The sequence below is a fragment of the Nilaparvata lugens genome, chromosome X (genome assembly GCF_014356525.2).
Source record: "Nilaparvata lugens isolate BPH chromosome X, ASM1435652v1, whole genome shotgun sequence".
NCBI lineage: Eukaryota > Metazoa > Arthropoda > Insecta > Hemiptera > Delphacidae > Nilaparvata > Nilaparvata lugens.
In genome coordinates, this window is record NC_052518.1 from 76,055,862 (window position 1) to 76,072,373 (window position 16,512).

The window sequence follows — 16,512 nt, forward strand, 5'->3', positions numbered from 1 at the left end:
CATGGCAAATGGTATGCCCTGGTGTGGGACCAAACTACAAAATATATCCCTGGTTATAAAAAATTATTGGTAGGATAGATATCTTGATAGATTGTGAATGGGAGATGCTGCTGAGTGGGAAATCAGTTCGAGAAAGTTCAGGTTCTAATGAGTAAATATTTTTTACGCAGTAGCAAGATGGAGAACAATAAAAATAATGAAGTTTTATCCAGTGAAAACATTCAAAACTTAGATGAAGAATCTCAAGATTTAGACTTAACCTTAAACAATGACTCAAACGATAGTGTAGCTGTAAGTGAAAACGTTTCAAATGTAACAATTCATGAGGAAGTAGTAGAAATATCAAATGAAACAAGTAGGCTATGGTAGGAGCTAAAAATGATCTAAATCTTATAGCGTTCCTAACACAAAAGTTTGATAGACAAAATGCTAGGTTTGATGAGCAAAATGCTAGGTTTGATGAGCAAAATGCTAAGATTCATAATTTGAAACAAGATCAAAGTGCTAGGTTTGATGATATGAAGCAAGAGTTTGCTAGCATAAGACTAGAGCAGGTTAGTACAATGCAGGAAATGAAAGAGATAAATGATACATTAAGTAAAAATCACAAAGAAATAGGTCATCTACAGCAGAAAACTAATGATCTTGAAATATCAATGTTAGATGTAGAAAATCAATGCAAAACAAAATCATTCAAGTTTCTGATAGGGTCGATGAGGTTAATGAAAGCGTAAATAAAAATAAGATCATAGTTGAGCAACAAAATATGACACAAGATGCTATCAATGTAGAAAATAATGAAAGTATTAAGCATGTTGAAAAATAGGTTGTAGAATTAAACGAAAAAGTAGACAGGGAAATCAAGGTATTATCCTCTTTGAAAATAGATTGTCAAGAAAATACAGCTGCTATAACTGAGGTTAGGAAAAACATAAATAAAATTAACATGTCAACAAAACCGATGTGTAATCATACTGGTAACAATAGTAATTTCGATAGGTTTGAATTCCAAATGCAAATTGACAGAAAGAATCCAATGCATTTCTTAGTAAACTTGACCGAGTATCTTGAGAGAAATGAAATCACAAACTGGATCAAAATTAAAGGTATTTTGGAAAACAATTTTAATTCAAATTTTGCTCATCGTGATTGGTGGATTTTCATCCGTTTTGATGTAAATAACTTTGAAGAATTTAAAGAGAAATTCATTGCTAGAATGTGGTCAGATGACATTCAGTCATCTGCTAGAAATGATTTGAGATTTGGAAAATATAAGCCAAACTTATCTAAGAATCTTACTGAGTATTATATTTCTCGTTTCAAAATTGCTAAGAAATTCAAGGTTGATGATCTAGTTGTAATTCGAAATTACATTTTGTCGAGCAAGCTGAAGAAGTTTTCTGCCAAGCTGTGTCCTAAATATCGTGGACCTTACATAGTAAGAGATGATCTCAATAAAGGGTGTTTCAAACTTGAAGAGATAAGTACAGGTAAAATTATGAGAGTCAATCAATATATGATGAAGAAATACCATCAGAAAGCACATAATGATTAGGAATCCTGTGTTATGCCGGGATCCAGAATAGCATAATCGCTATGCAGTGTGTGGTAAGAGTCCATAATTGTGTCTTTTTTCTTTCCTATAGCCTATTTTCTTGGCCCTAAATTGTTTCAAATTTCGATTCTTTCCTGTCTTTGTGTATTGTTCAGTAAATTTCTTCTATGATGCATATCTTAACCAATCTTGTCCATAGTCATTTAAATTTGTATTTTTCTGAAATAATTTTGGAAGTTAAAATAGTAGCTTATTTTCCTAATCTTTATATTGTTGATAAAACTTAACTTTTCTAAAATCTATCTATTGTAGTGTAAATAATTGTGTGCTTGCGGTATATTTTTTCATCATGTATTACATATTTTAATTATGTCTATTTTTGTCAGGTATCATATTAGGTAACTAGGTTTTTCGGAGCAAATTATGTCCCATTTTCTCATCTTTCATTGCATATCGTACCATAAGCCATATGTAATTAGGTTATAGTTTTCTTCTGGGCTTTTAACCCATTTTGCATTTTTTTTTATTTTTGCTGTCCAATAATTTGGATTTTTGGTAGATGAGTAGGTGTGATTCTTTTACAGGTGTGGGTGTGAACCACATATGGCTGGACTCGATTATCTGACCTATTTGTATGCGATATAAAAACCATAAGACGGCAACATCAAATGTTTGTAAAAACTTTTGCATACTTTTGATTTTGTGGTCCGATACTAGAGTCTGCTATCACATTGCCTTACATTCATCTAGGAACTCTCCACCCAGTCACAGTAGTCAAAATATTTTTCCTCCACCAGTTGTTTCTGTGGGAGTGATAGCTCACAGTTATAACAAATTAGAGTCATACTTGGAATCTACAAAATTCCATAGTAGTATATTTTTATTAAATATACTTCCTTATGAAAGTTTGGAACTGACATGTAGGATAGGCTCTAATTAATCTTTCTCTTCCTTGTATTATTTAGGACATTTATTTACCCAATTTTCTTTTTCTCTTATTTGTATTTTTTTTAGGGAACTTATTTACCCATTATCCATCTTGATCGTCTCTGTATTGTAATCTTGAAATGGTTTGTACTTATTATACAGTCTTCAAATTCTGAAATTATTTAAAAAATAAATGGTTCAATTTAGAACATGCTGAAATTTAATCTTATGTATAAATTCTTTTGTTATATTAATAAAACTTCAAAATTTGAAAGTAGCCTATTAATGAATTGTGTCGCCATAAATATGAAATGTTCAAGATAAATGAAAGTTAACTTGAATAATAATGATTTCATTAAATAAAAACGTCTTGTCATATTATTAATTGAAATGAGTTAAAGGTTTAAATTTCTCTAAAGTTTTTGTAATTGATGTCTTTTTCTAAATTTAAAAACTGTTTGTTCTATAAATTTTGATATGATTGATTATCGTTTGAAATGGATGCTGAAGTGTATGTAGAATTTTTAGTGGGGTTTGTTGATTGGAATTTTGCTGGTATGTGATTGTTTTTCGAGATGGAAACCCATTATTGCCTAAAGAAGGAATAACAGAGGTTATGACTTAGAGAGGCAGTAATGAGATAATATTTTTTGTGTTGATTGCCATAGATGCAGATGATTATTTATGAATATTGATTGCCTTTGAAGCAAAATATTATTGATGTTTTGAATGATTTCTTGTTTAATGATTGATAGTAAAGTTTTGTCATGAAATGTAGTTTGTGCTAAGAACATTGAAAAGTCGAAATAAACTATAGTATCCAACGAACGATGATTAATAATATTGAATGATTTGCTTTTTATAAAATATTTGAACAAAAATTAAAATGAAAATTTGTCCACATAAATAATTTTGAAACCCTGAATGATAAATCATAAATGTGAAATGCTATAATTGAAATGTTATACTAAATAATAAATGTGGAATGCTATAATTGAAATGTTATACTAAATGATAATGAAATGCAGATATATTATGAAATGATTGTGAATGGAAGACCAATTGTCTGAATTTATTGAAACATGTATTGAAATTATTTTTGTTGTGATGATCTGATGTTTTTTACAATTTTGATAATGATACAGAGTGTTATGAAATTTATGAAACATGTATTTGTTTATGTTCTAAATTTTGAAGAATGGATTAAATTTTGTTATTTGAACAGTTCGTTCGTTCGTGTCAGGTGATTATACTTGTATTATATGCCTAAATTAGAATAGTAATCCACTGTTATAGCAGCTTCGTCATTAAAATTAAAGAGGTCTTGTCGATTGCATGCTGGTGCAAGACGGCACTTTAGGAGGTGGTCATCTGACTGGATGTCTCCACAGTCACAATAAGGATCATCAATCTGCCTCCAAGTAGTACGGTTTTCTTTAGTGCAAGCACACTCTGCTCTAAGGCGGTTCAGAGTTTTCCATTTACTGTACGGTAGCTCTGCTCCTGCTGGCAGTTGCTCCTTCAGCACTGAGTCAGTGGCATCTGCACCCTCATGCCAGAGTCGAATTCTTTCTTGTGGTGCTGAGGAGCCCAGCTCCTGTGTCTCTGTTAGAAAGCTGCGACGGGACTTCAAACGGTGAATTGCAGGGGTATGGCCAAACATTGGATGCCTTTCATCATTAGCTTGGCGAGTTCGCTCGGCCCTACCTGCTATCTCTCTCCGGATTGATGGAGGGGCTATCCCACTCAGTTGGTAGAGGTAGTGAGTTTTAGTTGGTTTTAGGCAGCCAGTCACAATCCGGCAGCTTTCGTTGAGAGCCACGTCTACCTTCTTAGCACTACCTTCTTTGAACAGTGAATAAATGGAAATGAAATTATTATTTTATTAAAATTTTTGTAATTGATGTCTCCATTGAGTTTGAGGAAATTTCACAATTTATGTATTGCTGACTGTATAATAAGATGTTAACAATAAATTTCATTTTTTATATTGATTATATACTTGCAAATAATTTTCATGTGTATTAGATTGTATTGGTAGCCTAATCAAAATTTTCTTTTTAGTTTATAAGCATTTTAAAATAACAGGTACAGCGTGGACATTAACATCGAAATAATTATCACGTGAATCTCGAAATCAACAACAAGTGAATGCCATGAAGAGTGTTAAGAGCATTTGGGTGATTTTTGAACTAGTGTGACTCATTAATTGACTATCAATGCCAATATCTATGCTGATATCTACACCAATGCCTACGCCAATATCAATGCCAATATCTATGCTGATGCCTACACCAATGCCAATGCCAATATCTATGCTGATGCCTATGCCAATATCAACACCAATATCTATGCTGATGCCTACACCAATGCCAATGCCAATATCTACACTGATGTCTACGCCGATGCCTGCGCTGATGCCAATGCCTACACCAATGTTGATGCCAATGCCTATGACAATGCCAACGCCAATGCCGACACCAATGCATACACCAATGACAATGCCAACGCTTATTGCTGACCATGTAACTCAAACTTCAACACTACCACATTACCTGGAGGTAATTGCCATCCATGTTCACGTTCACAACTTTGAATTTAGAATAACAGTCACAGTATCATGAAAAAAATTGATTTAAAAAATCCTCTCCTAGATTATTCCTGTATGCAGAACTCTAAACCTTGAAAGCTGAAAATATAAAAAAACCAAACCTACCTAAATTAATCCTCACCCAAGTTAATCCTGTATGCAGTGTCCATCTCTTTTCCAAAAAACAAATTACATTGTCATTTCAAGCCTGAAATGTACATTGTATAATTATATGATACAAAATTTATGTGACTCTGTATCGAGTTTGGTATGCAGCCGTCTACTACAAGCATGAGGCAATGCTAACTGAGATGTCACCTGTATTGAGTTTGGTATGCAGCCGTCTACTACAAGCATGAGGCAATGCTGACTGAGATGTCACCTATATCAAGTTTGGTATGCATCAGTCGACTACAAGTATCAGCCCAACACTACGTGCATCCAGATCAACCCAACACTACGTGCATCCAGATCAGCCCAACACTACGAGTATTCAGATCAGCCCAACACTGATGTCATCACACTGGAGTCACACTTATCTGAAATTCATACTGAGTGCCTTAACGGACTGTTTTCCAAAATTTGCATCGATAAAATCAACCACATCAATAGTGAAAGAAATGAACATTTTTTGATTTATTGAAATTTTTATGTGAAAATTAAATGTAACAATTCATCAATTCATTTAAAATTTTTTTTTGTTCAACATACTAAATTTTTATGCAATAAAAAATTGAATTTTTCTATCTACTAAATTTATTTGCAATTTTAAGAACTATTCTTCATATATATTAAACTTTCCATTGAGATATTTTCCTTAAATTATAAAGCTAAATCAAAAGTAATTTTGATATTCTATACTTTGAAATATTGTTTGGAAATGTATAACAAATGCTATTGATGAATTTTTATAATAATTTTCAATATTATAGGATGACATGTAATGTTTTTATAGAAAAAATTGTTACTGTTCTCGAATTTAATTTCAACAATTTCCATTTGTTTCAATGTAATTTTCTCTTTAATTTCTCAAACAGTAAAATTTTTTTATGTCAAGAGGGGGGTATTTGTAATATTACATTTTTCTCGATTAAAATCGAATCTTCAATTCGAGATCTATAAAACTTGATAGTAAATATCAGAGTAATCGATATGCAGACAACTTTTTACTGAGAATTTATCATAAATAATTGTGTTGCACATTCCATGGTATCACTGAAACAGAGATCTATTTCAAAGTTAACAGATCATTATAAACAGCATAGAGGATAAATAAATTTAAAATAACAGTTTCGAAATAAAGTTTTATTGAGAACAAATGTAAAATGTAAATTCTTAACTTGTAATTCATAATTTTTTGGAAATTAATATCGATGATGTGTTCATAACGTCACTGTTTTTGGCTTCATCTAAAAGGCGGGTCATTGTTAGCGAGTCTCTTCTCTCTAAAAAAATGGTGGCTGGCTATTGAAAGTGTTTTGTGCTCTCTGAATATTTTTCTGTTCAATTGAAATTTATAATGTTTTAATTTGAGATTTGAACAGTTTTATGGTGTTCTAATTTTGTATAATTTTATTTGAGTGTTTACAAGCCTATAGCCATTGTTTTCAATTATATAAATGGATAAGTATTCTAGCTTATAATGATGCTATATGCTTAAGCGTTGTAAGGTGTTGTTCTGTGGATTTGTGTTGTATATTGCCAAAATTCTTATGAAAATTATAAGTTGGTTTGCTCTGAAAACTGGATTTCTTATTCATTAGCAATAGATCCATTCATAATTTATCAAGAATTTACCATTTTGGAGCCGATAACTTTCTTTAGATTAATAGGTGAAAAATGCTATTCAACCTATTTAGGATAAATTGGTAGCATGGCAATATATATATTATATATATATATATATATATATATATAATATATATATATATATATATATATATATATATATATATAGTGTATGGCTTATACACTTATATACAATAATAGCTTACAATACAGCAAAATTATAGATGAATTTACATAATAAAGACTAAAGAAATAATTATTGAACAGTATATGATATGAAAAAAGCTATTTTGAATAACTATAGATAATACTGTTATGTATCTACATAAATTGGTGGAACTTTGGACTTATCAATGCCCATTCCTCAGAAAGAATATTCAAAATATCCTTCCCACTAACTCCTCTACCAAAGGTATAGGAGAGTTTAGTAGGAGAGAGGGCCGGCTGTCCCCAACTTCGCCCTCCAGGTTAATAAAGGCAGTTTGTCTATCTATCTATCTATCTTGCCTTCAGAGGATTGCACCTCCTGGACCCACATGGGAGCCCAATTCCCAATAGGCGTCATCAGGCTCGCCTGTGTATTTAGATTCAAATTTTGGAATTTGATTTAGCTCTTATGAGAACGTTCCACAGTCCCTCATAATCTTCAAAAATAGACAATATTGTGTATAAATAAATTTCGGGTTTAGATTGGAAACATCTGTCAAACTCATCAAGAACTTAGCTGAAATAATAAGGCTGCGTAAATAATAACACTTTCATAAGAATATAAGAACCCTCAAATTCAATAAAAAAAACTTGAATATCCAGCAATAATATTCAAATATCTGAGTAATTCAAATATCTCTTGCACCTATAGGCTATAAGATGATAACACTTGTATTAACACAATAAAGCTTATTATATTTCCAACTTACACATTTATTGGATGAAAAGAATGATCTCATCAGTAGCCTATATTGATCTGCACCATGAATATTGTCAATGCTGAAAGAACTTTATGAATACTGAATAAGCTCTTTTCCTCCAAGAACATGGCATAAATCACAAATTGAATGTTTTTTTTAATCAATTAATCAATAGAAATGAAAATAAGCCTATATCCATCCTCGGTAAACTAAGAATCTGTATGTTAAATTAATAATTTTTTTTGTTTGGAATAGATCAATTATCAGATCTGTTCATTAGTTATAAAGCGTCAAACATGTATTTCCCATCCCGTATATATAAGTCAATTCCTTCCTTTAGAATATTATAAATGGATAACTATCACAATATCACCTTCACAACTACTCTTAAATTTTATGAATGGTGGAATTCTCAGAATAAACCGTCACTGTATAGGATAAATGAAGGCTCAAGGAATGATTGGATTCCATTCATAGTTCATTGACTCAAGCTATAAAGGAGCAGATATTTTGCTTCCTTTTTTAACCCTTCTGACAAGATTTAGATGATGTGTCAGCTTTCCTCTCCACTCTCGATTTTTTCTCATCATGTTTGCCTAAGCAGACAGATAGGTAAAGACGTTATCTTAAACAATGAGTTGAACAATTATTAGAAGATACAGTCAATTTGAGCCACAACCAAATTCAATTTTTGATTAAATTAATCTTACACAATTAATTTCCTATTTTGGGGGAAAAATATATTATTTGTTTCCCAATTGATAAATAGAGTAGGCTACTGCATCAACATGGGGAATTAATACTTTAAAGAGAATCTGAGAAAATCTTTAAGGAGAATGTGAACACTTTTATCAAAATTCTAATTCATTTATTGCGCAAATAAATTTATTGAGCTTACTACGTTCTTTTTGACACAATTAATTTAACGCTTCAGAAATCATCATAAATATTCAAACTCCGTGAGAGATAATGAATGAAGATAACATAACTTACAAGTATAAACGATCTTCAGGCATATATTGAATAACATTGCCAGATATTTAATAATAGGAGATTATTGAATAAAATATTAATGTATGTAATATTATGTTGCATAATCATGCTATGCAATATTGTATAATTTCATAGTGTATGAATATCATTTGTCCACCATTTTAGGTTCTGATTTATTGGCATATCATACAATTTCAATCATTAGATTTAATAAAGATCTATATGTACACTTTCTTTTTGAAAGTGATATTTAGCCATATCATAAGTGGAATTGTGTAAAATGCATCAAATCATGAAGAACTTTGCACTTTTCCAAAAAAAAAATACCATTCAGATTTCTTGTTAATAATAATTCTATTGAATTGTATAAATATATTTAACTGAATAAAAGGATTGACTTCTTCAGGTATTCAATATCAAAAATATATTTCAGGTTTTTAATCTCAAGTAAAGTATGATAAATTTATGAGATTTTCTACATCCATGAATTGGAATTAGAGATAATTTTATATTTATATGTTACAAATTATTCTATATTATTTGTATGAAAAAATGATAAAAAGTATTATAATAGATTTGTGTAATTATCAATATTTATTTATATGAATTGATAATAAATTATTATAGTGTGCTTATCCTTTATTTATGTACAATATCTTATGTTTTTGCTTCACATCTGCAATTATAAGAGCTCATGTCAAAAATGTATGATTTTTCTGTATTTGTTCTTTCATATTCACCACACTACTTACCTAACAATCGAATTTAGGATCTGTTCATTTCAACTTACTTCAAAACCACAATACATTCCACGTTCAATCCTCCATATCTCCAATGACCAAGCTAAATAGCTTATTATTAAGTTATTATTTATGAAATAATAATGCAATTTTCAAAATAATTATTGACTCAAATACGAGTTGTATTTGATATTGAAGGGCTAATGATGAAATAAAATTGACAATAACAATATTATTTTAGTTTTTAAATAAAAACTGAATATAAAGAGAAAACTTTATGTTCCAGTTTTAATACTAAATACTTGTGTAGCTCCAATTTGATGAGTTCTAGGATAAGTAATTTGTTATAATGATAAAACCTGTGATGTATAGTTGTAGAATGTATAGGCATTATAGAGGAAATGAATTACATTATAAGAAATAGTGGTAGTATTTTTAAAATGCGAGTCAGAGTAAGAGCAGGTGAAATTGATTCATTGCTAGGGAAACCATTCCCTTGCTTCTCCTATAATAATTATAGATTTAAGAGACACGGATATTTATGGAAAATCTTTTTAGAGGTAAACAATTGGTAGAAAATTCGGAAAATATTACAAACATCTACTATTTCATGTATGCGTCTCATTCCACAACTACAAATGGGAGATACTCTCAAATAATTGCTACATAAAAATAAAATATTCACTGGAGAGTTTCACAAATTCAACTCACAACGCCTTTCTATAGCATAAGTTAATTTCGGTATACAGATCATTAGCTCAAAAAATTGTCTCTTTTATTAGATTGCGGAAATCGTACAATAAATAAAGACTATTGACTAAACAGAAAATACCTATTTCATCGGAGATGTTCAATACATTTTTTTGGATATATTGAAAATATACAAGGTAATGCCTGAATTTGAGGAAGGGGTCAAAATAAACTTGTGAATTATAGATCATTCGTAATTTCGCCCATTTTAAGCTAATTTAATCGTGCTTTAATTCGATAGTAATAGCTTACCCTATCCATTACAGTTAGAAATGGTCATCCAGTTAAGCTATGTTCTAATATCAACGTGAAATTGTCAGACATTATGTTAAATTTCAATCCTTATTTGAAATGGTCTTTTAATTAATTTGTTAATTTAAACCTAAAATATTATAACATTATTTCACAATTTAATCTACAACATAATTTCTATTGTATTATGTTTTTAAATATTCAATTGTAACTATGCTTATTGCTTTAATGTAAAGTTTCACAGGAAATAAAACTATTGATCATTGCTTGTTGATTGGAGGCAGAATGTATCAGACACTGTGTGGCTATACAGAGTGGGTGAAAAGTCCGAGAACGGCTTAATATCTCATACACAAAGGTAATTTGACGGTGGGTGTAATTGGGGATCCTACACAAATTAAAAATACTACTCCACTATGACTTTAAAAATTTGGTCCGCCATCTTGGATCCGCCATATTGCATGCAACTTTATTTTTTTAAATGGGAAGGTGGTCATGTGATACATGATTTCGATACGGAATTTTAAAAGAATGGCGAAAACCACATATCGATATCTCAAATAGTTTCAAAGATATTCACATTATTAATTAATACCATACAAAGCAGAAAGGAGAGGAAAAAGTCCGAGAACGGCTTAATATATCATACACAAAGGTAATTTGATGGTGAGTGTGATTGGGGATTCTACTCAAGTTTAAAATACTACTTTACTATAACTTTAAAAATCTAGTCTGCAATATTGAATGCAACTTTATTTTCTTTTAAATGGGAAGGTGGTCATGTGATACATGATTTCGATACTGGATTTCAGGAAAAAAAGAATGGCCAAAACCGCACATCGATATCTCAAACGGTTTAGAATTTATTCATATTATTAATCAATACCACTTATGCATTTCATTTCTCTGATTTGCATGGTATTGATTAATAATGTATCTTCGAAACGGTTTGAGATATCGATGTACGGCTTTCGCCATTCATTTTGTCTTTAAATTCTGTATTGAAATCATGTATCACATGACCACCTTCCCATTTGAAAAAATAAAGTTGCATGCAATATGGCGGATCCAATATGGCGGACCAGATTTTTAAAGTCATAGTGGAGTAATATTTTTAATTTGTGTAGGATCCCCAATCACACCCACCGTCAAATTACCTTTGTGTATGAGATATTAAGCCGTTCTCGGACTTTTCACCCACCCTGTATGTAGTGTACCAATATGTAATGTATGTAGTCCAATTATTGTTCAAGATAATTAGGCCTACTTCAAATTGCCTGCAATTCTCGAATCATGCTCCATTTCATCAGCAATATTAGAATGTATCACCTAAACCTTAATAATGAATTCTAGTGAGCCCCTGGCTGGATAACTCGCTCAAAATGCCTATGATATTCTGATAGCTGTTCTATTGAAAGCAGTGGAAAGTCGAGAAAAGTTTATTGAGTTATTAATTGCACGCAATTGATAATACAACTGACAGCTCATTTGCGATTTGTAATGATATTCTTCTCATGCACTTCCAATGTTATCCTGTAATTTCTTGAAAAAGAAGGAGTGAGACAATTTGTTTGGCCAACGAATTTAATCTGTTATAATGATTCAAATAATTTGTGTCTAAATTTGAAGTTGATTGGTGGAAGCAATCAAAACTCATCCTAGATCATACAAATAAAGAAACAACCTGAGCGACGGCTCTAGCCGCGTGGTTGGAGTAATTGCACCTTCAAGAGCTATTAATAAATTCATTCTAATATTTTTTATTTTAAATGATCATTTCTACTAATAATAATAATAATAATAATAATAATAATAATAATTATTGTAACTGTAATAATAAATTAATCATTGATCTATGAATATGTTCAACTTTAAAAAACTTTATTCCCAAATAAATAAATAATTTTCAATCATCAAATAAACACATTTTCTCCCCGAACATAATATATGATGAAAATTCAAAGCTTGAAAAAGATATGATGAATCAGGTGATCAAAATTATTTTGTATTATTCTTTTTCCAGTTGATCATATGGTTCAATCAGTGGGTTCACCAAAGTTCAAAGTGATAAATTATTATTATAAAAAAATCAGTATTATTGAGGACCATTTTCCTATTTCAGTGATTTTCATAATAATTCTATCATCATAAAAAATTAATCCCACTTGAAATAAATCAGTCTTTTACAACTAACATAAACAATTTTTTTTCTCAACCATACAAAAATTAAAAGCTAAAATAATTTCTATAATCAGCCGATCATATCTATTCATCATTTATTATTTTCTTGACTGAGAAAATCTCGCTTTATAATTTTCAAAGCTGATATTCTATCAGCTGTTCTATTGAAATCAATCTACAATACTCCACATGACTCTTGAAATCATTTTTTCACTCGTGATTGTTGGTGCTATCTATAGCTTACACTATACATAGTTACATTGAAGGCCTATATTTTTTTGTCTGAAAAAGGGCGAAGGGGCCGGTAAATTTTGTTGTCCAACTTAGAAACTTGATCTGTAGAAAAGGTTGAAAGATACGTGTTCAAAATTTGAAGCTGATTGATCAATTCATTCAAAAGTAATTGTAGAACATACAAACAAACACTCGATTTCGGCCGTGAGTCAAAAGTAAGAACTCGTTAACGCTCCTTCAATTATGTAAGTTGACTATTCTAAAAATATTATATTTTATCCTGATTGAATTCAAAAACATTGCATGTGGAGATTCTATTTTCTTTCAATCCCTTCCATTTTTTCTCATTTTGTAGTTGGAAAATTCCATTTCAAACGGAGATTGGTCTTTATCTCTGACTCTCAATATTTATCTAATTATTCATAATGTATCATAATTCATTAATAATTCTACTCCAATTTTATTACACTGATACTAGTTTTATAGGAGGCTCACAACTAGATTTAATAACAATTGGAGATAAAAATGAATTATAACATTTTTAATCATATTCATTTATTCTTGTAACTAAGCCTGTATCATCTTATTACCTCTGAACTATAACCTATTATCAGTTTGAACGTTCATAATGCAGTATTAATTTCATCAATGATGTAAATATGATAAAACTAAGATAATTAAATGAATACGAAATAAATTCACCCTTCATCCATTGGAAGATTTTCTCAGAATGAAAGGTAATTACAAAACGTATATTCATGTATTATATAATTTGTTAATATATATAGATTAGAAGAAACATCATTCTTTAAAAGTTTCTATATTGTAAAGACAATGATTTTATGCAGTAGGTCTCATTCCGAGTATGATAGACTATAGCATTAATGAGCCTAATAACCTCTCTGTGTCATCTTAAGCTTTGAATGAATAAGCCTCTCGAAAGAGGAAGTAACTATACGTTACATAGTTACAATAGGCCTACCTGTCAAAATAAATCCATTAAAGACTCCACTTAATTGTTATTTCAAAAACAACTCAATTTTTTTAATTTGCTATCTCGGTAGGTGCAAATTGCCTCTCCTATATTTGAAATATAAAACAAAAGGCATATTATTAATAAGTTTAAATCTGGAGTGAATGCTGACGTTTTTAATGTGGTTCACTCTGCCCATATAAAATCATATCTTATATGGAAAAATATCCTCTGAGAATGTAAGGGATTTAGCGATATTGCACTTTGTTCTTTGAAATACAAAGGAAACTGTCAGACTCAGGCTATATCTTGTTTTTCCACAAAGATTTCAATGTTGGAAAAGTTTCAATAAATGAGGAATTTCAACTATTTTTTTCAATATTCGTGTTTTATTGTGTGATATACCTATGGTATGTAAATAGTTATTTGTATATCAAGAGTGAAAAGTACGACTTTTTCTCCCTGTGGGAAAAAGTTTGAAGCCCGAGACGAAGCCGAGGGCAACAATTTTCCTGAGGGAGAAAAAGTATTTTTCGCTCATGATATACACAAAATTTTTCCTCCATCTACATTTTTTTATAGAAACTGCAAATAAAATCATTTTAAAAACTTACGTATTGGTGACAATGTTTCCTAACAACATAACCTAAAATCTAAAACCTAAAAACCGGTCGGCTGATTGGCACTGCCGATTGCACTATCTATCGGCAAAAGTTGTAACAATTATATCAGCTGAGCGGCTACCAAAAATGGCTGACTCCAGATCAGATTTGAATTGCAGATAAAAAATATTTGTTGGCTGGTAAGTATTTTGAATAGAATAAAATATTTTTAAAATTGTTTAAATTTTTATTGTCTACAAAATAAGAATATAATATCATTCAAACATTTATATTTCATGAGTTGTTCAAATTTCTTGTTGTGGTATTGAATTCAGTTGACTCAATGACAGACACCTCTATTACGCTTTCTCATCTGAGCTTAGACCTTCTAACCTATTACAATGTGAGTTTTTGAATTAGAAATGCTTCCTATGTTATTTAAATGGATTCACTTTTACTCCCTAGGGTGTTTTTCAGTTTTTTACTAACGAGAGCGAAAAAGTGACACTTTAGTATTATGTTTCAGGGAGTAAAGTAAGTACTTTAGACAGTAGCTGGAGGAAAAGAATATTACATATTGCTTTCCCGATTACATTGCTTTGTAGGCCCACGTCTTTGCGACAAAGATATTTCCATTTATTAATCTTAATAAAATGTACTAGTATGTTCCCATTCTTCACAGCGGATTTTTACTTTTTACCAAATAGAAGTACCTATTTAAATGTATTTAACTGCGTTATTAGTTAATTGTTTTGTTCTTCAATTTGGTTACCTATTTCGTTTATTATCAATTTTTTAACAAGTCTTCTTATAAGTAGTACATTTTTAAAATAATTTATTATACTTTCATTTCAAATTCTTCTTTTCTGACTCGCGCTTCACACTCGGTAGGTAGCTTCACCCCCTGACTCCCCATGCGGTGAAATTATTTTCCAATTTTAATTTCTCTATATCCCCTATTTTACACGAATAATACCAAATCCATTTTTCATTTCAATTTTTCCTGTTTTCCATTTTTCAGATGAAAAGTTCATTATTCAATTTCTTATTATTTGAATATCATGGAAGCAGATAACACAAAATTGTAAAAATATTGTGAAATAAGGTCGCCTGGTTGAGAATCGAACTCGGGCTTTTTGCGTGGCTTATTCTTCCAAAGATCACGAACAGGAGATTTGAAATGTTAACCTCGAGGTCTTTCAAATAAAGAGTTTCAATCTTCTGAAAATTACGAGATTTAGAACAATAATTGAACATTTGAGGCCGCTCTGTTTTGACATCTCCGGAGAGAAACCCTTTAAGAACATCATTACCATCTTTAGCAACCCAAAGATGTGCGCCATGTTGGTGCGGCTGGATAACACTTACTCCCATGAAGGGTACGGAGTAAGTCAACCGAAACGAAACAATCAAGGGTAGACAGCGCTCGTAAGCCGTGGTGAAGGCAAGCTGTCTAGGAGAAGGTAACTCTGAACAAATCCCTGGTCCTCCAGGTTGGGGGTTGGGCGAAGTGTTAACTGCTCTTCACTGTAAAAACTCATTGTTGAGAAACCTACACAGCAGCCTCGGACGGATCGGATTTCAGGAAAAACAAAACGGCAAGCAAAAAAACGTAATGATTTGGTATTTGGAACATGGAATGTGAGGACAATGTTGAGAGCAGGAAAAATGAATGGAATTGCTGAAGAAATATTGAAATATAAGTTTGATTTGGTTGCATTGCAAGAGGTGAGATGGAAAGGCCAAGGAAGAATTGATAAAAGCAACTACTCTCTCATGTATAGTGGTCCAGAGCAACGAACTGGGATGTCCGGAACAGGGTTCATTGTGGCTAAGAAATTGAGAGAAGCCCATAGAGAAAGAAGCTCATAGAGAAAGAAGAGAAGATTAAATAAGAGAATGTGTCGAGTACGCCTTAAGGGAAAATTCAGAAATGTTTCTGTCCTTTCAGTCCATGCTCCCACGAACGAGAAAAATATTGCTGAAAAAGAAGTATTCTATGAACAATTGGAAGAAGTA